Consider the following 26,767-nt stretch of genomic DNA (forward strand, 5'->3'; position numbering starts at 1 on the left):
CTACCCACCAGCCAAAGTAATTTTGCCTGTTTATTTTCCCTATTCCCAAAATGACGTTTCCTAAATGTTAGTAAACTATGTACTACCTTTGCCATTTCTGATATGTCCAAGTAGCACTTGTACATTTTTTAACTTAAGCAAGTTGTGGATCAAGGCTTTTTTTCAGGAATGTCAAGGACATTTTAGGCATTTTTGAAAGGATCAAGTTTTATGGAGTCAAAATTGAGACTTATACAAGGGGGAAAGACTGGAAAAATGAAAGTCGAGAAGACTCCCTCCAAGAAATCAGGGAGTGCAGGAGTCACAAAAAAGCTAGAACCAGTGGCTGGACTGCCTACGGTGGGGGATTCCTGAAAAGTTTTTGGCAAATCCCCAGTTGGCTGTAAACTTATTCCTATGACCCAGTCTGCAAATGCTGTCAGAGGACAATGTCTTCTCCTTCTTTGCCTTCCAAATTTTGTATGAGTTCTTCTCATTCTTGGGGCTGAACCAGAAACGGACCAGCAAGAGAGGCGGGGGAAATGTAATTCCCAGCTTTCCTTCTCTGTGGTCCAGGAAAAGCTTAGAAGGGCAGAATAGGGCTGACTGTCAATGAATATGTGACACGAAGAGGTTTGCTTTTAAAATAAATCTGGTGGTGGAGGAAGACTAACAAAGGAAAATGGAAGATTCCAAGATCAAAGCATCAGAGCCATTATGAGCTGGTGAAGCCTGAGTTCCATAGCAGGTCTGGGCCTGGTACTTCAGGTTGCAAGAGACTGACAACAAGAATGGTGGAGCAACATGCGATGTCCGTCATCTCACCTAAAAGGAAATACTACATCACTGACAGAAAGTTGGCCCACAGTTCGGCCATCAAAGACTGAACTACGCATATGAGGATGAGGGATTGTGGGTAAGGTGGGGCTGCAACACAGGAAGGATCCATGGTTTTGAGAGGAAGGAAAAGCTCTAAAAGAAAAAAAAAAATTAAAAAAGAAGAGTGTGGAAACTGGGGAGACGTTAGAGAGACAGTTTTGTAATGTGAGCTCAAGGTCTCCAAAAGAACAGAAAGAAAAGGGTAAATGGGCAGAGAAAAGTATGTTCATGGCATGAGTTTTCACCAGACCATTCTGTGCATGTTGTTTCCTGAGACTAGACGGTCAATGTCATGTGTTCGGTGTTTAGTGAGTTGACCTGGATGTGCAGTCCCTGTCACAACTCAGTTCTCTAGCACATTATGGGTAATTCATGTCATGCACCCAGGGAAAGACTTACCTAAGTAGTAATGGCAGAACCAAGACACACACACACACACATACCCCTTCTAAAGACAAAACTCCATTCTCAGAAACAGTACAGTTTGAACCCAGAAGAGTAAGAAATATTTTTTTTAACTGCTCTTTTCTGGGACAGTACTTCATTTTGGCTGTCAAGTCAAAAGAGTGTCAATACCTTTCCTTTACCAATGATTTCAGAGTGAACCTCTCAGGTCTGTCCAGAATAAGAAAGAAGCTGAAAGCTAAGAAGTTGTTTGTCCACTCTTTCAGCTACAAAAGATGGGGCCAGAATTTTGACATTAGTCTTCCCACACGCTAAATTGAAATCATGGCTCTGGCTTCTCATATTCCTCACTTCCTGACCGATGGGCAGAGGAGGAGGGAGGGAAAGGGGATATTTTTAATCTGCTCATCTTTTTTGTTACATTAGATAAGAGTAATAATTCAAAGGCCCCTTACATTACTAGTGTAGCTTAAGCAAATATACGTGGCATACTTAATAGATGATTTCTAGTTTGCGTGCATCAAGCAATTACTAGTGTTCTACATGTGGCTGCACATAAATTACCTCACATAGTCCACTCATTTTTTTTCAACAGGCAGTGATTGAATGTACCATGTTTCAGGAATGTGCTAGGGGCTGAGGTTACAAAAACATGTCAGATGTAGAGTTTGCCCTCAAGGAATATTCTAATAAGGGATATAGGCATGTAACTAATGATTACAGTGTCATAAGTGCTAAGATTAGAGCATGATGTGAAAGATACTGAATTACAGGGAAGAAGTATATAAATAAGATAAGAGATACAAGAAAATTTTCCTGAAGAGATGAAATATTTCAGTTATATACAGTAAGTGCACGGAATAATGAGGAAGGAGTAATAAAAAATTCACAACGTTATTAAATAATTAGAGGGATTAATGACTGTTGAGGAAACTAAGGACTGTTCTTACTTATCACTAAACCATGAAGTAACTATATTGTATTTTATGTGGATTTAGTTCAATCTTGGTTATTAAAAATAATCTATTTAGTTTTTTTGTGGCAAAAACACTAAATTGTTTCCAAATATACATTGTCTTTTTCCTTATTAATGGAACTCCAATTTTATTTATTGATGTGTCTATTTTTAAAATTTTATTTATTTATTTTGGAGAGAGAGAGAGAGCACGCGAGCAAGGGGAGGGATAGGAGGAGGGACAAAGCAGGGGGGAGAGGAAGAGGGAAAGAATCCCAAGCAGACTCTGTGCCCAGCAGGGAGGCTGACAGGGGGCTCAATCTCACGACCCTGAGATCATGACTCGAGCTGAACCCAAGGGTCGGACACTGAACTGACTGAGCCACCCAGACGCCCTGGAACCCCAACGTGTAGACAGGCACACAACACCTAGCATAAAACTTGCAGCTAAGACTGGCCTGTGATTACATTGTGGCCCATAGGATACAAGCAGGAGAAATGTCCTTAAAAAAAACAGCAAGATACCCTTCTCTATTCTTTCCTCCTCCCATGTGGCAGAAATACAGACATGGTGGTCAGAGCTAGAGTAGTCTCCTTGGACAATGTAGTAAAAACTGCAAGCTGAAAATACTAGAGAAAAACACAGAGGGAGCCCAGGTTCCTGACACCCAGAAGATCACACTACCCTTAGATTAGTGATTTGGACTTTCTTTATCGGAGGCATACGTATATGTGTAAATTGGAGTTTTTATATTATTTGGAACCAAGAAATTAAAGTGAATACAGTTTTAGTTTTACACCCCCCATTTTAAAATATCTTTTGGTAAATAAAAAAATCAAGTAGACTAACAACTAACATTTATTTATTTTTTTATTTTTTGTGACTTTTTTTGTTTGTTTAACAGTTCACATTTATAGACCACATTTGGTGAGCTAAGATTTTACCAAGATGTACGTCTCTCATCTAATTCTGCCAACACCCTACAAAGTAGGCACTATTATTACCTGTGCCAGTTTACAGGGGAGAAGGCTCAAGGTCATAGAGTTAGTGAGGACAGACTCAGCATTTGAACTAGGCAGCTTAAATCAGTGCTTGGCTTTTCCTGGTCAGGATGTTCTGCCTCCTTAACTAAATATAAATTTAAAAGAAGGAAATTCATTTTTTCTAAAAATCATAAAGATCAAATTATAAAATTTTGGAAAATTTTACTCAGTTTCCAAGATATATTTTCTATATCTGCTACTAAGCACGTAATAGGTAACATTTCAAAAACTAATGCACACAAAAATAAATTATACATATAATATACATATTGTATATATATGTGTGTGTGTTGTGATTACGTACAGGAAATAAAAAGAGACAAAATCCAATGGCAGACATAAACAGAGACATACATAAACTTGTAAAAATATAAATTTAAAAACAACTTAAAATTTTTCTTTTTTAACATCCAGATGTCCAATTTCATATAATTCTACCATTTCTGAATTTTTCTCAACTGATAGAAGACTTCTGTTATTAAGTGAGCAGTCAATAAGAGTAGGAAATTTTTCCTGAAAAATATAGGTAGTCATATCTTTTCTAAGCAGGAATGGACCTTAGAGAAAACCTAATCCAATCTCTTTAATTCATTGATAAAGAAAGTATTGCTCAGAGAATTAAGAAAACTGTACATTACAGCAATTACAGTTAGAATGGGAGTTAGATTTAGTTTTCCTAATGATCAATGTAACAATGGTTCCAATACATCTCATACATGTAGACCATCTTCTACTTTCATTTGATGAAAAAGTAGGCAACATGTTTCAGTGTGGCTAGGCAACATCCCTGAAGCAAAGAGGATTACAGGCATTGTACAGAATGAGGGTTATAAGTAGTAATTTATTGTACTCAATGTATCAACCGATCCACGGTCCTTAATCTGAACAGGGTCCTTAATCTGAACACAGCTATGGCAGGTCTATGAGCCACTGGAAATTGCATTGCTAAATGTATACCATGTACATTTTTCTGATGAATGTGTCCATATTTTTTTTGTTAGACTCTCAAAGTTGTCAGTGATCTAAAAAAGATTGAGATCCAATGCTGTCTTCAAATACCTGACTATCCTCTGAACCAGTGCTCCTCTCCACCACCTAATGCAATATTCTCTCCTTGTTAAGTTTTATTTTTTTTCTTTTGGAGGACAGATGTATATTTTAAGGAACCATGCCATAATTTTGAAACAGAGATAATCCTGGCTTATACTGGCAATTCCAAGAATGGGGGAGTAAAGAGAGTGTGCCTGGAATCTCTTTTAGCAAAACAAAGTGAATTGCCTTTTAGATATCACATTCTTTAGGAAAGTCCATTAAGAAGCTCATTTGATTTAATAGGTGTATCACATGAACCTATTCCTTAGGTATGGTGATCAGGCTTTGTAGTTGTTCCCGAGACTGTCAAAAACACCAGTCAAGCCACACATCTCACACTCTTAACTAAGAACAATTCTGCACAGTTAGGAGCCTTTATCTAAAAAGAGTTTTAGTATAAAGTAAACAGGGCGAATGAATTCTCCTCCTTCCCTTAGAGAGGTCATGTTCGAGGTTCACTGGCGATGCAAGCTGGGAAGGCCTGGCCTGTGCCCACCTGCTAAGAATTAAACAGAGAGCTGCAGTCTCTTGTGCAATCAATGCCTGGTCTTTAAGGAGAGGTCCTAAATTTGTCACCAGAAACTCTGACATGTTCACAAGCCATTTATTAATTTGAGTTAATTTGGGCATTATGGAATTGCTCTAACTTAAACATAACAATTCTCCCAATATGTGAGAAAATTCTCAAGCAAAGTCGATGCATGCATTACTTTGGGTAATCAAGTTTGCCAAACAGGTTTTATTGTACTCTTCTCAGCATGGTGCTTAGTATTTAAAACCCCACCACATGTTGTAACAATAAAGTTATTGCTTATCAACCAGACCAAGTTGACAACCAACAAATGTTGCCATGAGTTATTTCAGACTGGATTACAATCCTCTCCTTGGAAACCCATCAGCGTGTGTCTAGTAAGTAATGTTCAATAATGTTCAAGGTTGCAAACTTGTACAGAAACACATTCAGAAATAAACAACCACCACCAACACAAAACAAAATAAAAATGGAAGAAAGCCTATGTGTGGAGAAATATCCTCCAAAAACACTAAACTAATTATTAAAATATATATTTTCCACAGGGGAAAAAGTAAACTCTTTTTGTTAAGGCATGAATAATTCTAGACAACACCATGTTTTTTATTAAAACCTAACCTTACAAGTAACACTGGACTATTCTTAGGGATGGATGGGCATTCATCACCCTCCTCTTTGATGGAAGGTGTTGATACATTTTTGGTGGTAGCTTAGCTACATCGTTCTTTAACTTCTTCAGAAGTTTTAGATGAAGACCATTTGAACTTAGTGATTTATGGTCACTTAATTTCTCATATTTTTTCAATCAGGTCTTTGTTTTGATTTCTCTGACAGTTCTTCACCTTCCTTCTCTGTACAAAGTAACTCCGGGGTAGACACTTCTTTATCATCCTGGAGGAAAGGCCAGGCACAAAGCACCCATTCAATTCCTTTGCATTCTTTGCAGTCTCTTTGGATTGCTTCATTCCCAACAAAGTGGTCTAATAGATCAACTCCATCTCCAATGGATTTTGCATTTCTGATATGCTGATCTCAAGGGAGTTGTTTTATTATGCATTTGGGGATCACTTTGGCTTTTTTTTTTTTTTTTGGTTCCAAACATTATCCTTAAAAGTCATTTTTTCAGGCTTTTATCACTTGCCTTTCCTTTTTCCCAAACCCTAACATCTTACTTTCATTTTAAGTTTACTTTCCTCAAGTGTTCATGAATCCCTAATAGTGTATCCTTAAGCAGGATCTATGCTGTTTCTCTGGATTTTAATTTCCTACACCTCTTCTCTTCTGGCTAATCTCTCTCTCTCTCTCTCTCTCTCTTTTTTCTTAAACTTTTCTTTTAAAGATTTGAGTATCCACAGGTGTTCCTTTGATGTAATGTTCTCTGTGAAAATGTCAAATTTGATTATGTCATCGCTACTGCTAATTTTAAATTTCTCATCTTTTACTCTCAGACCAATGAGTCCGAAATGACAGAACACCAAGTACCCAAATTCTGTTTTTATAAAACAACAACAACAAACTTCATTATCCAACAGTGAGACAAACTTCATGACTTCAATTTTTAACAACACACTAATCTCAGTATTGGTTATGCCACCTCTTAAAATGTGTCACTTGTGTCAAGTGGTGAGAATTACAAGTTTCCTATTTATCACCCTGACCCCTCCCAGGTTCTGTATAACAGGCTTCTGCTGTAATGCAAAGCTTATGCCCTATATTTTAATATGATAAATCAATCACAATGAAACATAGGTTTCTTATTAGCATATGCCAATCACTCTTTGGTAATCTACCAACACTTATGTAGAGTAACCATAGTTTATCCTTCTTTATATAAATAAAACAATCTGTCTCTCTCACTTTTCTAACCATTTCAATATAACACCTACTGGCAGACAAACCAAACAGAGCCGTGGTGAACCTATTCTTACTCCTTCCAGATTGAATACATCTAACCAAATAGTTTTGTATTACCACAGATTCTCTTTTGCAAGAAACCATGGAAGATCTGCTCAATTCCTAGTATAACTGAAAAACATACAAAACTTCCAGCAAAATATGAAAATGACTTTATAAAAAAATGTATAAATCCAATACAAACTTTGCTGTTAGTAGGGAAATTTTTTCTAGACTTAGATCTTAGAACACCTTGTAATCATCTATTTCTCTTACACAAATCATTCAAATCACCAGGTCACTTGCAGACCCTATTATCAATATTTCCCAAGTGCCCAGAGTGTACAGAAAGCACACCTGGGTCTGTATGCATCTGGTAATGTTAGCATCTAAGTTCAGATTCAGAGTATCCTACCTTTGCAGGGAACTCAGGCCTTTTATCAAATAAACAAGGTTGAGATAAATGTTATGGGTAGAATTGACCCCTCCAAATTCAGAAATTGTAATGCCTAGTACTTCAAAATGTAGCTTTATTAGGAAATAGGATTGTGCAGACGTAATTAGTTAAGATGAGGTCATACTAGAGTATGGTGGGACCCTAATTAAACACAACTGGTATCTTTATAAAAAGGAGAAATTTGGACACAGAGTCACATATACAGGGAGAGTACCATGCAAAGACCGGAGTTATGCTATCACAAGCCAAGAAGCTACCAAAATCTAGCAAAGAGGCCTGGAACAGATTTTCCCTAGTACCTTCAGAGGGAACATGGCCCTGTGGAACACCCTCATCTCAGATGTCTAGCCTCCAGAACTGTGAGACAATGAAAATAAATTTCCAGAGTTGAAGCCACTCAGTTTGTAATGCCATATTATGACCTTCCCAACAAATTACTGCAACAAAATTCAGTATCAATCAATAATTAATTCATCAATATCAAATAATCAGGTGGGCAGAGAAAAGAGAAATTTATAGGAAGATTTTGAAGATTATTATTTTTAGTGCAGTATATTTTCCTAAATCTTAGGTAAATATCAGCTTGCTCCTCAGTATTTCCATAGCATTTGTTAATATCTACATTAACAGTGCTTTATCATGCTATTATGATCATTTGTCTGCAGATATGTTTCTCTCTTGAACCTGAAATCTCAGAGGGCTAGGACCGTGCATAGCTTCATTTCAGAATGCAATAATGATACATGACACATACTACATGTTCATAAAATGTCTTCAAAAAATGATGAAACTAGATTTGCTACAATATTGTAGAATGTTAACCAGATCATTCTGTTAAATAAAAGTTTTCATTCAAAGTAGTTATTAGTCCTTAACCAAGACACATGAAACAGTTCAATGTACTAGACTCCAACCATATCTTTTCTCAATGCCATAACTAAAACCAAGAGATGTGTTGTCTGTTAAAAAGGGTCCTTAGAGATCAAATATACTGACAATAAAGTGGACTGAGCAGTTAAAGTGAAAAGACAGAAAACAGTCCCTGGTCTCTGACCTTACTGCTATTTGTAGATTTGTTGTCTGTTTTTCAGAACCTAGCATTAGGAGAAGGTATAAAAATATTGCCATGTGTTCACCTCTATTCTAGGTCCAGGTTGTCCTGCCTGGCCAAGAATGGAAGTGTACAAGTTGAAACACACATCTTAATGTGAACCAGACTTGGTGGGGGATTCACCACTATATCCTGCCAGGTATCCAAGCCTTCCAGATACTCTGCTGTCTTTTGATGATCTGCCTATAAATTCTTTCAGTCTCTGAGCCTCAGCCCAAGTTTCTTCTGCCCCTCCTCCTCCTCCCTCTGACCTTCCCTGTATCTCATCTGCCTTGTGCAATCTGACATAAGCTACTAGGGTTCAGTCTCACTTTCATTTTGCTGCATCTGTTTCACAATATAACCTTGATTTCTGTGTTTCCAAGCATCTTGTCTCCTGTCCCTGACAGATAACTCAGTTTTATTTTTCTGTCTCCAGCTCTTAACCTACCTCCAGTTAATCAAGACACAGCAGTTCACTAGCAGTGTGGAAGCACAGATACTTGCTCTCTGTGCCCAGGCCCCACATTTCATCCAAGAAGATGCCTTCCCCCAGTAGCTGTGCTATTGACATGAATTACTATTGGCAGGTTCTTGTATATCAACCAAATGGATGGAAATAAAGCATTTATAAACAAAATATTTCTCAATCTCATTAGTATATAACATATACTGAGTATATTCATACAGTAGACCTGAATATGCATTACTTATATAGCTATTTCTTGTAGATGCTTTGTGTTTTTTCACAATTTTCCATAGGATTTAAGATAATTGAGAAAAAATCTGCATACTTTGCTTTCACTGTCACTATTTTCCATCATCTCAAAAATATTTGATATAGCTACAATGGAGATAGAAAATTAAAGAACTCTAGATTAAATGCAATTTAGAGTTGTATTTTGTTGGGTTAATAAAATGTTTTTGAAGTCTATTTGTTGTTAAGGTGCAAAGCCAGTATATTTTCTAGCCCACCTTCCCCCACCTAAAACAAAGCCAAAACCCCAAACCATGAATTTCCAAATGATCTTGAAAGAAAACCAAAAATCTGGCAACATTATGTTTACATTTCCACATGGCAGGAATTGAGCTGTGATGTGGTTTCTTTAGTTTGCCACAGTCCTCACCAGTCCCTATTATCTACCAAGCTCATTTCACTCATCTTGAGATAGCTGCTGGCTCTTGTATGCATTAGCATGATATCTTGATGTGTCATGCAAATGGTTTTAAGCTTTAAATCCTACATCCTACTGAAAAAAAATTTCTTCAATAGCAGAATCCTGCTTATTGTCAAGTATAACTTCCACATGAACTGACCTGCTCAGTAGTTACATATGTACCAGGTTGTAGGCTTTCCTAAAGTGCAGAACTTTGACCCTATGGATATAGGCTTTTTGTTCAATAAAGAAAACCATCAATTACATTATGTTGTTTGGTACCAAAAATGCTTTGATCTTTTTAAGGGTATTTATTACAAAGGAAAGCAGGGTGAGAGTCCTCTGACAGACATGAGGTTTTATATGAAAACCTCAAGCATCTGTGATCTGTGACTTACTGGCATAAAACCATTGGTATAAAATGTTTCAGATTTGATCCACTTTACCTTTCTGAATTTAATTTCTAGAGTTTCCATTTATTAGCTATGATGTGTGGATGAATCAATCTCTATGGACCTCAATTTCTTAAATTTTTACATTTTCTTAAAGTTCCATAACATCTCTAAAGATCCACTAAAGTCTTTAAAAACTTGAGTCTCCGTAATTAACACATTTGAAATTCCTGGCCACAACTCAAATATTTATAATAGAATTGTTTAGTGAAAGAATTGCAAACTGTTAAATCCATTGTTGTTTCACAGGTGGAATATTAAATTATTTTTTAAAAAATACATATTCACCAAAATATGTTCAATTTCACTTGGAATTTCATCTTAGAATCCTTATTCCAATTATCTAAAATTTTAGACTTATTAAAATGCAATCTGTCTGATACCTCACTTATATGTGAATCTAAAAAAAAAGAAAAAGAAAAAGCCAACCACAGAAACAGAGTAGAAAAGTGGTTGGCAATGGCTGGTGGGAAAATAAGGAGAGGCTGGTAAAAGGGTACAAACTTTCAGTTATAAGATGAATAAGGTCTGAGGGTCTAATGTAGAACATGAAGACTAAAATTGATAACACTGTATTACATTATTGAAATTCACAAAGAAAGAACAACATAAATGTTCTCATCAAAAAAAGAAGAAAAAAAGGTAGGGAGTAAATATGTAAGTTGATGGATATGTTAATGAACACAATGAGGGGCATTCTTTCACAGTGTATATGTGTATCAATTATCACTCTGTACTCTCTAAATATCTTACAATTTTGTTGGTCAGTTACACCTCAATAAAGTTGAAAAAAGAAGTCCTCTCTTTCCCCAATCTTAGGTAATGGAAGCCTAAAAGGAAAACTTACGTCCACCGAGATGGGCAATCTGTACTTTCTCTTGAGAACTTTATTTGGCTGATTGTGCCACATCTCTTAATATAATAAAGTAGAATTTTGGAGTTTGTTTACCTCCTCTCCCTCCTGGACCCTGAGATACCCAACCAGTCATGCGATTTGTAAATTACTCATGCCTGGTCCTGCCCAATATTCTGCAGTTTTGTAAACAGCCATTTGTCCAAGCCTTGTCCCTTTAAAGCCTTATCAAATGTCTTCAGAGTGGTATTTATGCAACATGTGTTTAATTATTTCTTTCTCATTCATGAAACCATTGTTCTCCTCCTCATCAGCAGTGTGAAAGCAGGATAGCATCATGGCTAAAAGCACAGGACTTAGTGAAGGTGGCAAGCCAAAGTTTCTATTGCTACTTTAACAGTTGCTAGCTGTGTAGTTTTAGACAGTAAATGAATATGCCTGAAAGGTAGGATCAATTTGAAATACCATTTTTGGGAAAAGACAAAATACTTTTTAGATGTCACCACAGAAGGCAGAATTAGGACCTGTTGATGGATATGACTGGGATATACATTTTCAATGCAATACATTTAAGAATATTCCCTCAAGCAACGTCAGAATAGAACTTGATGTTTTATGAAAAATAATTTCTCCATTCCTAAATGCATTGAAGTAGAGGAAAAATAAATGACCACAAATTAAAGAAGGAAATTCAAATGTCAAATGGGAAAAAAGGAAAGTTGCATGAGGAAATAGTGAAGGATGTTTCTAGTTCAAGATTTTCAGCTTCTGTCGTTTGAGTTTAATTGAACTGACTTAAAGTAAATCCTAGTTCAAGTGCATTTTATATTGAATTTCAGGACTATTTTAATTTACAGAAACAGAGTTTGGTTTACTGAATGTGAAACGTTTTCATCACACAGATGAACATTATAAAATAGTTCTCTTGAACTTAAAATTATTATATTTAAAAGATATAGGAGTATATTTAACTCTACATTGGATATTTTGAGAAAATTTAAATACATTTTATGAAAATCTATTCATTCTCAGGCACACACACCCACGTGCACTGAATTTTGTGTTAATTCTGCTCTAATATCTTTTGATCTGTTTTCCCTCATTGTCCTCTAATATGGACAAATCCAAAGGATCTATGAAATGTATAGATTATTTACCAAAATAATTGAACTATTAATTTAGAGTTTTTATTGTTCAGATATCATTTGTAAAAATAAGTTTTATTTTGAAACATTTTTTTTCTGAATGTATTTCAACCAATTGCTTTTCGCCCTTGACAGATTTTTTACAAGTAATTCCTTTGTTTCTTTTAAGCCTGAATGTAAAGAGATAAATTACTGCAAACTCTGATGGTCTTTTTAATGATGTGAATACCTGTCCATGGGATTAGGTTGAGACCACCAACCCATTTCCTATAAGCCATCACTTAACATCATATGTTAGCAATTTTCGGTCTCTTTTTATCTGGTTTGGATTCAAAATGTAACATAGAGGTGAAAGGTCTGATTTTTAAAAACCAACTCCCCTGAGCCAACAAACCTTTTTAATTTTCTGAATTTAAGTTAATTATATCATTTGAGTTTAATGGGATTATCAACATGTTCGTCAACCTTCATTTCAAAATAACACTTCCCTGTTTAGATTAGAATCAACCTTTTAATGTTTACCTAGGTTATAAAGAGGACTATAGAGGATGCAGTGCATGCTAATATTCTTTACTATTCAATTTGGGAATGAAGGTACTTTTAGGATTTAATGAAGATTATACTTTTTTTTTTCAAGGTAACCATTTTGTTATGTTTTCCTGGAGTTGCTATATGAAATTTACTCACTGGTTAAATATTTATTTCACTGCAGCATTACTTTTTGATCTGAGTTTTATTATATTTTTATTTCAGTAACATTTATAAAATGAAGGAATTTTTGGCATGAAATAGTTGAGTATATTGAATATTGCATCATCTAACCCATATAAATATACAATCAGTCTAAAATGAACAGTTCTTTATTCTAAACCTTCATGAATGAGTAACGTTTAAACTTAGATTCTAAAAAATGAGGGTCAGTTTGAGACTATATCACTGGTTTCATAATTCACATATTATTCGTGTTTTTGTGAAGGCTTACTGGCTCCAGTTTAACATTAAGACTTTAGTCATTTGTGTCACATTTTTTTCTTGTAGTTTGTTTTCTTTTGTCATTTTAAAATTTATTTATTGAAGAACTGAGAAAAATGTAGATGAAATATTAATGAGATATGAAGTAAAGGTAGTAAAGATGAATGATAAAAGTACTTTTTTAAAGATAATACTAGATGTAGTAATTCTTTAAGAAGATATTCATTTCAAAAGAAAGTAACAAACAAGCCATTTGAGTTTTGATAATCTAATGAAGAGGAGAGAAATACATGAAAATATCTGAAAAATATTTTATTGGCAATTAGATATAAAATACATTGATGAAGATACTATTAAATTCATGAAACACCTCCAAACAACCATGACCATCTCATCATTGAATAAAAATACTGTAAACTGAAATAAACATCCCTATTTTAATGACAAAAAATTATAATTGATTATGATGAATTCTATTGATGATGAATGTGATCCTTATAGACCTGAAGCTTTTAAGTATTTATATTTTGTTGTATTTTTTTTCTCTTCAAGATATCCCTTAGCATCCACTGTTGTATTTATAATTTTGTCCTTGTTTTTTTTTTTTTTTCCCTCTTAAAGAAGAATCCCAAGGTTGTTTAGGCCTTAGGCTCCACAAAACTTGGATCCCCTCCTTTGTTCAAAGTAATACTATTGAAGGAAATATTTAAAATCTCCCAAGATTTGCCAGGCATTTTACAGTAAAGATATCTTCCACTGTGTCCCTAGAACAAACCTCTCTTGAGATCCAGGTTTATTCTCTAACATTTACTACACATTTTTTAATAGAATTATCCAATTAAATCAATAGGCACTAAGTTAAAGAATGTATTTGAGAAAGGTATTTCAGAGTACCCTGAGATATTAGATATCTCTTTCTAAGATAGTGCTCTTTCTAAAAAGTGATTTCAGTATTTTAAATAAAAACAATTTAAAAAATTTAATTTCAGTTGCTGAGTATTATTACCAATATTTGATTTAACAAATTAACATTAAGACAAGAAATTTCCTCCCCTATCAAAACCAAATATTACTTTGAATTTATTTATAAGATAGGGAGCCACTAATCTCCTTTCAAGAGTTCAAGTCAGCTGGCATCCTTTGTCCTACTTGATCATATTTTTACAAATTGGCATATTCACCTCTATTTTTAGACAAGCTTCCAAATTGCAGAGAAATAGGAATATGGGAATATGTAGATATTAGTTATGCCATTTTCTGTAGAATAATTACTTTAAACTGTATGGAATATTTTAAATGTTATGAACTGCATAAAAATGCATATTCCATAAGTAGGTCTAATAGCCTGTAACTCATTTTGGCTTCCAACCGGTATAAATTTAAAAACTTCCTTACCCACCCAATTATTGACCATATTAAATGAGTGATTTAATTTTCTTTTATACATGTTTTGATTTGCTTTTATTTTTTTCCTAAACAACACCAATATTTTGCTTTGCTTTGCTTTTATTTTTTTCTAAATAACAGCTAATATTCTCTAATGCAAATCTGAGAAGTAATTATAACACCAAATACTTGCATTGCACCTAATATGTCATTCCCTACTCTCACCTCTTAACATATTTAAGTCCTTCAACAACACTATTATTTAAGTACCAACATTATAATCATTTTATAGTTAAAAAGAATGAGACAACATAGCTTGCTGAAAGTCATGTAATCAGTAGGCAGTAGAACAAAGAAAGGATTTTTACACAGGCAATTTTTTCTAGAATCCATGCTCTTAACCAACTTCACCTACGCAAAAATACTTAATTTTCAAGAGAGCTTCATTCCAAATCCAGAGAGAGGGAGAGAGAGAGAGAGTGTTAAACCAAGTCAAATTAGAATCGAATTCCAATTTGTAAAATATCCATTCCAAATACCACAGCACCTTCATGTTTTCCTCTCAAAAGGCTAAAATAGGCATATGTATTTTTCTACTAGTTAGGAAATAGATGAACCCAAACACAAAAAATCATAGTTCAAGAAAGATTTAATAGTTGGCAGATTTTAAGATTTGCTTTTAAATCCTGACATGAATCAAAGTACACAAGTGTGACAGGTACCAAGAACTTGAGCAGAAAATGTTTCCTGAGTTTACTTGTTTTTCCAACACCTATACCTCAAACTCCCCGGAGATTTAGAAAATGGAAGCATGACAACAGTCATAAAGAGTGACTGATGGATGCAATGTCCACGCAGTGTAAACTGTGGTACATTGGTGACTACGTTTTTACAGTTCATCACTTTTAATGTGGTTAACCAATAATTTGAAAGTACCCTGCTCATTTCTAGTCACTATACAGAGTTCGCTTTTGTTTAGGAATGAATGGACTGTGGGTGTCATTCCACAGCCATTATACAAATCCTTTGCTGTATTTTTACTTGTCATTCTTAGACAGTGTAATTTAAGATGTGAAACTGATGGTTCATATTTTTCCTTTTTGCCCCATAAGACTAAATTTAGGAGATGAAACCAAGAGAAAACAGTTTTCCCAAATACAAATGTTCTCTTACAACTAACCAAGAAATAGTTTTTTCACATCCTCTGCAATTTAGCCAAGAAATAAAGAAAAGAGATATTTTAATAAAGATACATAAAAATTAAATGCATCAAAAACAAGATGAATAAGTAAAGGAAGAACACTTAGTTAATGTACTGGGAGAGAAGGATATCACCAAAGATGCTGAGCTAAAAACAAGGAAAACAAAATGGTAAGGCAAAAGGCAAAATGATTATGTTTATATATTATGCTTATATTAAATGGAGAAATGATTACCTCAATAATATGGTTGAAATTGGGAAGCAGAAATAAATTTACTGATTAATAATGCAAACAAAAAATGAACAATACAGAGGGAGAAATGAAACAAATATAATTTTATGCAATTCTTACAATAAGGTAAGAAGACACAGCGATTTGCAGAAGATTTTCAGCACAGAGAACGTTGACAGCTAGGTTTTTCTAATTATTTATTTATTTGAGAGAGACAGCATGAGCAGAAGGAGCAGAGTGGGAGGGAGAGGGACAAGCAGACTGCGCTGAGCAGGGAGCCCATCGTGGGGCTGATCCCAGGACCCTGAGATCATGACTTGAGCTGAAACCAAGAGTCGGATGCTTAACAGACTGAGCCACCCAGCCGCCTGACAGCTGTTTTGCAATTATGGGTTAGGAGGGCCTTTCTGAAGGTGTGATATTTGAGAAAAGAGTGCAATGAGGAAAAGGAGATGACCTTGGAAAGGAAATCTCCATCAAAGGGAATGTCTGAACTTGTACTCAGGTTCTAAAATCTGAAATTACGTAAGGCTCAAATTCATTTAGGTTTATTACAGATCTCATAATCCAGAGGATTAAACATGACTTTGAGTATGTTACAAAGTCACAGAATCTGAGGAATACCATCACACAGCCATCGGTTGAAGAGTAAGTGTATAAAAGGCTAAGGATCATGAAGCAAATTATTAATCCTAGGTAGGATGCTGAAAATACACAAAAAAATTTAATAACTTAGATGAATTCCTTAGATTTTTCATTGGTCAGTTGCCAGGCAACGGTACTTTTAAATAAAAATTGAAATAAAACCTGGTAAATGCTATTTGTCATATTTTGAAAGGACTTAAGATCCCTTACCTCTTCCACACTGAATAATAATAATAAGGGAGATTGCTCTTCATCAAGAGGAATAGACAGACACATAAAGTGATATGTGCTAAATGTGAGGCTGCTGTAGTTTTTAGACAAAATATGAGGATAGTAGGATCCAGGCTGAAGAACAGAGAAATGACTGGAGAAACACTGAAATGGGAAATTCTTTGATTAGCTCTCAGGACTTGGGGAAAGGGAGAAATCAATAACCACTCCCAGAATTTGAATATGGTGGCTGTTAATTTAAATGGCCCCTACAGGACTAGAAAAGCATTGAGAAGAGAAGGTGGGAAATGAGTTGGGCATGCCACCCAACACCTGTTCCATTAATGTTAGATTTAATTATCCAGAATAAGTAGATCAGCAAGGGACCCAGGGGAGAAGGAGTTAATGTACATGCCCAGCCTCTTCTGACTTGCTATTTAGCTATATCATTTTGTACACTAAAAGATTTTAATTAGCAATAATTGTGCCTCAGATAAACCTCATGGGCTATGATATTGCCACTGCGCAAAGCTTGTACATTAACAGATTTTAAAGCTGTTACTTCCTCATATTTCCTATCTTGATATTTACCCGGTAATTTTAATAATGGTTTCACATGAGACTAAGAAATAACAGAAATAAATTATACTCTCTTTTTTTTTGTAAGAAAGAATATCCAGCAACAGTTGAATACAGAAACTTGAAAATCAGGGAGAAGATACAAAATTTGGAAGTCAGCATATTGGTCAGGGGTGAAATCATATAGGTGGATGAAATAACACGCAGTTTAAAGGGTAATAAAAGCAATTAAGAGAAAGGGATGCAGAAAGAAGCCTAAGAAGTAACAGTGACAGAATAAAGAAAATCACATGCATTTAACAATCCAATCACTTAATATAATCCTGCCCTTCTTAGTACATCCGCAATGCGAGAATTACATTTAGACTGTGAATTATTAGTTGATTTTTTGGAAAAACTTTGCTATGTTGCCATTTCAAATAAAACTCAAATGTTCTAAATGCTTATATTTTCTGTTTCTAGTGATATTGAGTACTTTGAAAATGACTTTAATACATTTTAATTACAAATTATTAAAACATTACATAAATATTTACATAGAAACCTTATCTTTACTTGTGCTTGTAAGGACACTTTGGTTATAAGTGACAAAAAAATCAGTAAGTACTAGAATATACTGGCTCAGAAACATAAAAATTCAGGGATCATTTAGCCATGGCTAGATCCAGGAATACAAATAATGTAATCAAATATTGTAAAATATGCCTCTTTTTTGTACCCTCTCTATGCTCAATTTTACTCTCTGATGGTTTCATGCTCAAGTAGTTTGTCTCCTTGCCATCATCAGATATAGTTTGGATTATACTTACACTCAGCAATGCCAGAGGAAAGTGCATAGCATCCCATTCCCAAGATTTATATCAATATTTAAAAAGGAAATTAGATCTTTTTCTTTCATATGTACAATGAAATTGAGGAAGTGAAGCCAGGTAATTATAGATTCCACCCAGAGAAAGAAGGAGCTGTCCTTCTCAAAGGAAAAGCAGCAAAGAAAAGGATGCCAGCAAGATAAAAATAACAGATACTCACTACACTATTCAAGTGTAGATTAGCTAAAAGGCTCAAACTTCAATATTTGAAAGATTTTGTGACCCATCAAAGTATGTTTTTTATTCATATAACAATGTAGAGTGTCCTTTCCTTCCTACGATTGCTTAGAGTAGTTCATAGTCTAAATCAGAATAATTAACTACTACTGTATGTTTCATCACCAGAACTCAAGAGTTCTAATGAAGAATTGGAATTGCTCTGTTTTGAATTTGTTAACTATTTGTTTAACCTGTGCTGTCAGAAGTACTATAAATCCATCTTGGATAATTGTGTGTGCCTTTTTCTTTTGCTAGATACCCAGGAGCGTCACCAGGGACTATCTTTTCTCCACAAATGGCTAATTTTTCTTAAATTATATATTTAGATTGAAAGATGTGGAAATAGCATACAATATCAGGAAATCCACCCAAGAAGGAAAGCCAAAAACAACACACCTGAAGAAGTAGAGAACTTAACCATTATGCCAGTGGAATATCAATTTAAAACATAAATAATCACAATCTCGATTGACTATCTCTAGAGCATTTTTTACATAAGCATATAAAAGCAATGCTACACCTCATTCCTTTGGTTCTGAAAGCTAACTATGGTTTAAGAAAAGATTTGCATATTTCACATAAAAACAATTTTATTGCTGCCTTCATTCATTAATCAACAGGTATTTGACGAGCACCTATACTGTAAACCACTGTTCTTGCTTTTGCAGATAGACAAAGTGTGTATCTCACTGTACATATTAAATAGTTTTAAAAACTGTTGTTGGCATATAGGATATGAAGAAAAGAGAAATTAATTATGACTTCTAGGCCTTTGATTTAACACAACAAGAGAAAGGTGATGCCTTCCCTTGAGATGGGGAGAAAAAGCAGACTGGGGTGATATGTGGGGAAAAAATTCTACTTTTTTTTTTTAATTCAAGTATAACTAACATACAGTGTTACGTTAGGTTCAGGTGCACAATATAATAATTTAATAATTCAATATGTTATTTAGTGGTCATCATAATCAAGAAAGTAGTTAGGCCTGGAGATACACATTTGGAAGTCAAAAATAGATAGATGGTATCTAAAAGTCATAAGACTGGATAAAGTTTTGTAGGGAGTGTGTGAAATTACAGAAGGAAGGGCCAAGGGTAAGCTCTGAGGCACCTGATAGTTTAGAAATACCAGAGAGAAGGAGAAGTCAGCTACAAAGATCATGAAAAAGTAGCTAATGAAGTAGGAATACAATTTAGGGGCCAACTGGAGAAAGAATTTCAAGGTGATGCAAGGAAATTAATAGCTACTGAGAAGTTAAGTAAGATGAGGACTGATGACTTGGAAATTTGGTGATTATTAATGCAGTTATTAAGATAAAAAAGAATGAAAGCTGAGGAAATAGACAAAGAGAATTGGAAATGTCTTCCAAGAGTGTTGCTATAGAGAAGTACAATAATAGGGTGGTAACTGAAGAATGTGGGTTCCAGGAAAGCTTTTTAGAATATGGCTATATGCTGATGGAAATAATCTAGGAAAGAGTGAAAATTTGATTATGTAGTAGAAACAAAATGGAGATTTTGGAAACAAAGCTCTGAGGAGTTTAATGACAAGATCTAACAAAGCTGTGGAGGGATTGATCTTCAATATCAGCAGTGATGTTTCGTACATAAGAACAGGAAAAAAAAAGACCTAATATATAAGTACACATGCAAGTGATTTTGGAGATTTCCTTCTTTTTTATCAGTGGTATTATAAAGAAGGTCATTACTGAGACTGCAGGCTGGACAAAGTTATTGACAATTTGAAGAGAGAAGAGAAGGTGTCAAGTAGTTCAGGAAACTGGAAGGTTCATGCTAGGGCCTAGGTAAGGCTACACGCTCTAAAAAAGTGATGAGAAGATGAGTGTTGATTCATGATATGGTCAAACAACACTCATAAGGCATAACCTGGATCCCATCTAATAAACAACCGGGGTATGTTTGCAGTGCATTCTATATCCCAGACTAAGGTGCAGGTTCTTGATTCAATAATGACTTTGGAAGAGAGACACCTGGGTGGCTTAGTCGGTTGAGTGTCTGACTCTTGATTTCCACTCAGGTCATGATCTCGCTGTGGTGAGATTGAGCCTGTGTAAAGCTCTGTGCACAGTGGGGAGTCCACTTGAGATTTCTCTCTCCCTCTCCCTCTGCATGCCCCCCTTTAAAAAAAAATAATGACTTTGGAATAGAAAGTTTCTAAGTTATAGCAAATACTTGGATAGTGAAAGTACAGATAGTAAGACATTCCTGTACTTTCACTAGAGCAGTGTTTGTAATAAGGCACTATTGGAAAGAGAATAAATGTTATCAATAAGCATATAGATATTCTTAATGTAGCAATGCGATATGCTGAAAGAACTAGTGCTATACAGATGGGAAGACATTTGCTTTTACTAATAATTTTTTTAAATGTAAATGATAACACTAGGGTAGCATTTTATACCTTGAAATTTGTTTAAAAATGCCACAATATCAAGTTTTGCAAGGGTTTGGGAATAACTCTCATTCACTGGTAGGAGAAATGTAAATAGGCACAGTCATTTTGGAGACCACTTTGGCAATATCAAGCAAACTTAAAAGGGTCTAAATCCTACAATACAGAAATCTCACTTCTAGGAATGTATCTTAGAAAAACTCTTGTCAGGGCGCCTGGGTGGCTCAGTTGGTTAAGCGACTGCCTTCGGCTCAGGTCATAATCCTGGAGTCCCAGGATCGAGTCCCGCATCGGGCTCCCTGCTTGGCGGGGAGTCTGCTTCTCCCTCTGACCCTCTTCCCTCTCGTGCTCTCTGTCTCTCTCTCTCTCTCTCAAATAAATAAATAAAATCTTTAAAAAAAAAAAAGAAAAAAAGAAAAACTCTTGTCAGCTTACCTAGATGTACACAGCTTAGTATAAAAAAAAATTCAAAATGCATATTAGTAGTAAAACAAATAAACTGTGGTATTGTTATAAGAGTGTTCTGGAGAGATTAAAATGAATGAACAAACTATATGAACTGATATAGAGTGTAACAAGAAGGAATATAAAAATTTGAGTGCAGAGGGAAGACTTGTTTTGCAGATTTGAGAGTGGAAGATAGTGATGCTTCCATCCTTTTATTTTATTTTTCAATGAATTAAAAGGTGAGATCTGAAATTGAGATATGGTGAAGGAAGGAACAGCAATTTGGAGGTTTGAGGAAAGAGAAAAGTATAAATTAGTCTTCAGAAAAAGAAATAAAGAAAATTCACTAGATAAATCTAATATTAACAAGCAGAGTTATAATTACTACATGCTTTCCATCGCAGCACCAATAATCATTTCATTATTAGTGCTGAAAATTTTTTATATGCACAGATTTATACTGGTAGAAACTTCTCAGAGTCACTAGGGTTGATTTGCCAAAATAAAATGTGGGCATTAAAAATATATCAAAAACATTAAACTCCTAAATCACTGTAGCCATATTTGCTCAATAACTAAATGTGGCTAGTAGCTACCTTTTTGATTAGCGTGGATATAAAATTTCTATCATCACAGAACATTCTATTGAACAGACTTGGTCTAGAGCAGGGATTGGCAAACTTTTTCTGTAATGGATCAGAGATAAATATTTTAGTCTTTGCTGTCCAGTCTCTGCTACAACTACACAGCTCGGCTTTTACAATGGGAAAGCAGCTATAGACATTTCATAAATGAATGGGGATGACTATGTTCCAATAAAACTTTATTTACAAAAACAGCAGGTTAGATTTGGCATGAGGGCTGTAGTTTGCTTGCTTCTTCTGGTCTAGACCACTTTTATATAAATAAGATTCATTTACCCAAATGTACATATTACTGAGAAATATCTGGCATATGTAGCAAATGAAGGAAAAGAGATATTTCAAGAGAAAAATTAATAAGATACTGATGTAACAGAATAAATTGTATTGACATGAAGGAAACTGTTTTGCACATAACTAGAACACTTTAAATCAACATACAGATGCAATAGTTGATACTTTCTTTCTGTTTACTTCTTTTAAATTTTCCCTCTAAAGTATCCAACTTTATTTTTAAACATATTCTGTAATGATCAGATTTTTTTTTTTTTTTTTAGTTTCCTGTAAGAAAGTAACATAGTACATGTTAAAATCTACATCTCTCTATTTCAATTTTGGCTTGTTTTTGTCAAATTTAAACAAAACGGCATCTGCTTAACTCTGAAAGACAGGAGTTTACAAATAAAATGTTACTGGAAGTGGAGGGCTTTTTAGCCACTATTCCGATGGAATTGTCATTCTGCCAGAATGCCTCACTGGTGTCTATTAAAACCCCACTACACAGAATATTGGGCCCCTCCAAAGCTCTATAATTTTCAGGGCTTTGCAGTGGTTTTGTGGTGTACATTTACAGGGTGAGACTTTCTCCCTGGGTTTAAGCTGTTTTCTCTCATCTCTCTGCCTCTCTAAAAATGGAAGCACACCCTATTTTAAGTGTCAACTTAAAAAAATGTAGAAAGTTTAATTTATTTGATTAGACAGTGAAATCAATGATAATATAATTCTGTAGTTTCATATTTTTTAGTTTTATATATTCTTTCTCTCTTGCTCATTCTACTAGTTCTCATATGGAACTATATACTATACATACAGATAGAGTATTTTTTGTTAACTATTTTGTTTAATTTGTAAACAATTAAGAAAAATTTCAATGCCAAATTTATTTCCCTTACTAAAATTTGTGAGTTAACTTTTAATCTGTGGACTTCCATAATCTTTCATAATTAAAGTAATATTGTTAATTAGGTGGCAACTTCAGATAGATAATGATTTTTAGGCTATATATAATAGTTTAATGGTTAGAGTGGAAAGATCATAGAAAAAGAAAAATACGATCTGAAACATTCCATTTCTGAAACATAATTTCCCTTTCTATGTTCTTTTTTTTTTTTTAAAGATTTTATTTATTTATTCATGAGAGACAGAGAGAGAGAGAGAGGGAGAGAGAGAAGCAGAGGGAGAAGCAGGCTCCCAAGGAGCAGGGAGCCCGATGTGGGACCCGATCCCAGGACCCTGGGATCACGACCTGAGCCGAAGGCAGACGCTTAACCATCTGAGCCACCCAGGCGCCCTCCCTTTCTATGTTCTAATTGTTATATTAATGCAGATACCTTTGATACTTTGTGCAGTAAATGTGCAAAAATATGAAGAAATCTAAACATGTATTTTTTTTTAAAGATTTTATTTATTTATTTGTCAGAGAGAGATTATAAGCAGGGGGAGCGGCAGGCAGAGGGAGAGGCAGGCTCCCCAGTGAGCAAGGAGCCTCATGCTAGACTTGATCCCAGGATCCCGGGATCATGACCTGAGCCGAAGGCAGACGTTTAACCGACTGAGCCACCCAGGTGTCCCTAAACATGTAATTTATGTGACAAGAATAATGACTGGTAAATAAAAGAAGGAATTTTCTAATGTTCACAGAGGTTACCTTTTATTATTTTTATGATTTTAATAAAAGAGTCAAAATTAAGAGCATAGTATATCAGACTTGAGGTATACACAACTGTTTTACAAGATTTAAGGACTTTTTTGATAGCAGTACATAACACTGATGAAAGCAGAACTGTCTGGTACTTATATTTCTAAACAAGAGAAAGCTGCCACACAGGGGGGTTGGACCTGGAGTCATTGTAGGATCACGCCGAAGTTGTAGAGGGCAGCTTATATATGGTAAATGGGATGGAGTTAGGTATGTTTTGTGAGCTCTCTGTGGATTATCTAATTTGAATAATTTCACAAGTTCTGGGGAATAGGATCTGTACATAGCTACAGTACCCAAGTCCTGGGCATTTAGGGTGGGTGCACGGTGGACTGAAATTATGAGAGCCCAATAACTGAAGAGTTAGTGATGTGGACATAATCAGTTGCTCAAGAGGAAGAACTGATCTGGCCCTCGCCAAGTTCTCAAAAACAAAACAAAATAAAACAATATTTCAACTGACTCTTTGATGTCTTGACATCAGTTCTGAGTGTAATTATTGGGTTGTTCGAGGGGCTCAAATAGTAAAAGAGATTCCAGAAAGTAGGGCATAAGTTGCCCTTATCTTTCTAGAAAATATTTTATTATAAGAGTGAAAAGGAAGACAGTAAGTAGAAGCATAAGGAATCCTTATAGTTCAGCCCATAACCAAGTTCCCCATTTATATGGCATTAGCCAAGAAAACCAGATCTGAAATGTCTGAGGTTTCTAACAATGTCTTGGTGGCATTACAAAACGTTATGTTCCAATGGTGACAATATCTTGGTGTATTCTTTGAGGCAGAGAGTCAGGTCCAGCAGTTAGATTTTTGAAGAGTATGAACTGATAGTTTAGTAAAGTCTATGTAAAATTTGGGTGTAGCCAAGGGGAAAGGGACAGTTGTGGTGGTCATGGTCAGAGAGGCAGTGCCAGAAGCTGTGGTGAAAAGCTGAGGTGGGGAGAGAAAGAAGACTCTGGGAAGGGGCTCCTGGGTGGGTCAGTTGCTAAGCGTCTGCCTTTGGCTCAGGTCATGATCCCAGGGTCCTGGGACTGAGACCCGCATCGGGCTCCCTGCCCAACAGGGAGTCTGCTTCTCCCTCTTCTCTCCCCCTGCTTGTGTTCCCTCTCTCACTGTGTCTCTCTCTGTCAAATAAATAAAATCTTTAAAAAGAAGAAGAAGAAGAAGAAGAAGAAGAAGAAGAAGAAGAAGAAGAAGAAGAAGAAGACGACTCTGGGAAGTGAAAGTTCCTCTCCCACAGAGTCAAGGCCTGGACCCATATGAGGCAGTTTGCTCCTGAGGAAAGCAGTAATCTCCATTTTTAGAATGGCACAAATAGAAGTAACCTCTATAAGATTTTCTTTCAGACATGGGAGTGTAGGGTAGTATGTTTTGACAGAGAACAGCTATCATGGCTAAGGAAACAGTGAGCTAAGGAAATATGATAGAATCCCCAACACCAAAGGAAGAAAAACAAATGTCCGATGTCCAAAATTTCAGAGTCTTAGGAGAGGCCGCGTTTGAGCATTGCTAAGGCAGGGGTCTCACTGTCCAGCGTGAATTCCTCTCCTGTAGTGAGCTCCTGGACCAGGGGTGGGGGATATCATCTCGACTGTAGAATTACGGCATCCTTCCCAAGTGGATGCCCACTTGAGTGATGTGGGTCATGCTTTTGTGGTTTTGTTGAATACTGGGATGAGTTATATATATACACACATATACAGATAGTGGTTTGTTGTTGTTGTTGTTGTTGTTAATGTCCTCCCTCTGTAACCAGGTTTCTTTAATTCCTGGGGGCGGGGGGGGCGCAGCACACTGGTTATACTTGAAGAGGGGTGATGGCTCTTTTTACATTGATCGTATTGATAAATTTTCCCCCCAGAGTTTTCAAATCAATATTGTCAGGGTTAGGGACAAATGTATGTTTTATGGCCTCCAAACCTGGCTTAAGTTGGGTTTGAATTAGCCCCTTTGCTGTGCCATGAGGGCACTCTGGGTGTTTTTCCCTATAACCCTAAGGATTAGGCTTTTGTTGAAACAGAGCCATAAATAACAGTGTGGGGCAGTGGAAGAGCACCAGGCCCACAACCCAGAGATGCTCAGATTGAAACCACTGTCTAACACAGATCTGAATTTTCTTCTGACATGACTCTGCCTCTCCCTCCAGGCTGGCAGTCTTTTCCTAACAATCTCCCTTTTTCCTTTCCTGTTTTGGGATTCTAGTCACTATTCTCACTTCTTATCTTCTTCAATAACTCTTAGCATGACTCTTTGGGTGGCTACAGGGAAAGGGGGCAGGGAGTCTCCAGGTCTTGACTCATAATCAACCATCTCCTTCCAAGGCTTCCCAGTCCATCTTGGAGCGATCCAGGTTTGCTTTTAAGAGATCTATAGCAGCCTATCCTTGAGACTCTCAACCCCCTTGCAGAAGTATCAGTCCCTTCACATGTTGATACAATGTGGCCCATAACAAGGCTCAAGCATATTGACTGAGAAGTTGTTCATTGTAGTAACTGAGTCCCTTTGGCTGATGTTTTGGGAGGAGCAAGATATGGTATTCATTCCCTTATCCTCTTAAAATTAGACATCAGACCACTGGTCTCCATGGAGAGTATATTTTCTGGCGACAGCAGCACAGTATGCAGCAGCAAAGAAGACTAATGAGTCATCCACACCCAGCTGAGGAATACTGATAGAAATACAGAGGTGCCACCCTAATTACAAAAAGAAAAGGAAGAAGAAGAAGAAGAAGAAGAAGAAGAAGAAGAAGAAGAAGAAGAAGAAGGGGGAGGAGGAGGAGGAGGTTGATGATTTATTACTATAATCAGTATAGCATCCATTCCATTTTAATATTTATAGTAATATAATAATTGTTACATATAATACATTATTAATAATTGATTATGGTGATAGTTATATACCCTATAAGAAAAACAATTACACTGTACAGTTTTTTTCTTCTTTTTTAAAAAATTTTATTTAAATTCAGTTTAGTTAACATATAATGTATTATTAGTTTCAGGGGTAGAATTTAGTGACTCATCAGTTGCATATAACACCCAGTGC

The 26,767-nt window shown here is 35.6% G+C and overlaps 1 long non-coding RNA gene and 1 pseudogene across 1 annotated transcript; one reads left to right on the plus strand and one right to left on the minus strand.

Annotated features, from left to right (window-relative positions):
- Nucleotides 1-742: 742 nt before the first annotated feature.
- On the plus strand, nt 743-8,942 carry LOC141373772 (uncharacterized). Its single transcript, XR_012380105.1, has 3 exons — nt 743-895; nt 8,384-8,486; nt 8,766-8,942. It is a non-coding gene; the product is annotated as an uncharacterized lncRNA (long non-coding RNA).
- An 8,093-nt stretch (nt 8,943-17,035) lies between these two features.
- LOC112825361 (U4 spliceosomal RNA) lies at nt 17,036-17,112 on the minus strand (annotated as a pseudogene).
- Between the last annotated feature and the right edge of the window lie 9,655 nt (nt 17,113-26,767).

Source organism: Callorhinus ursinus, unplaced genomic scaffold (assembly GCF_003265705.2).
Source record: "Callorhinus ursinus isolate GAN/ISIS: 27379988/994484 unplaced genomic scaffold, GSC_fseal_2.0 scaffold12, whole genome shotgun sequence".
Lineage (NCBI taxonomy): Eukaryota > Metazoa > Chordata > Mammalia > Carnivora > Otariidae > Callorhinus > Callorhinus ursinus.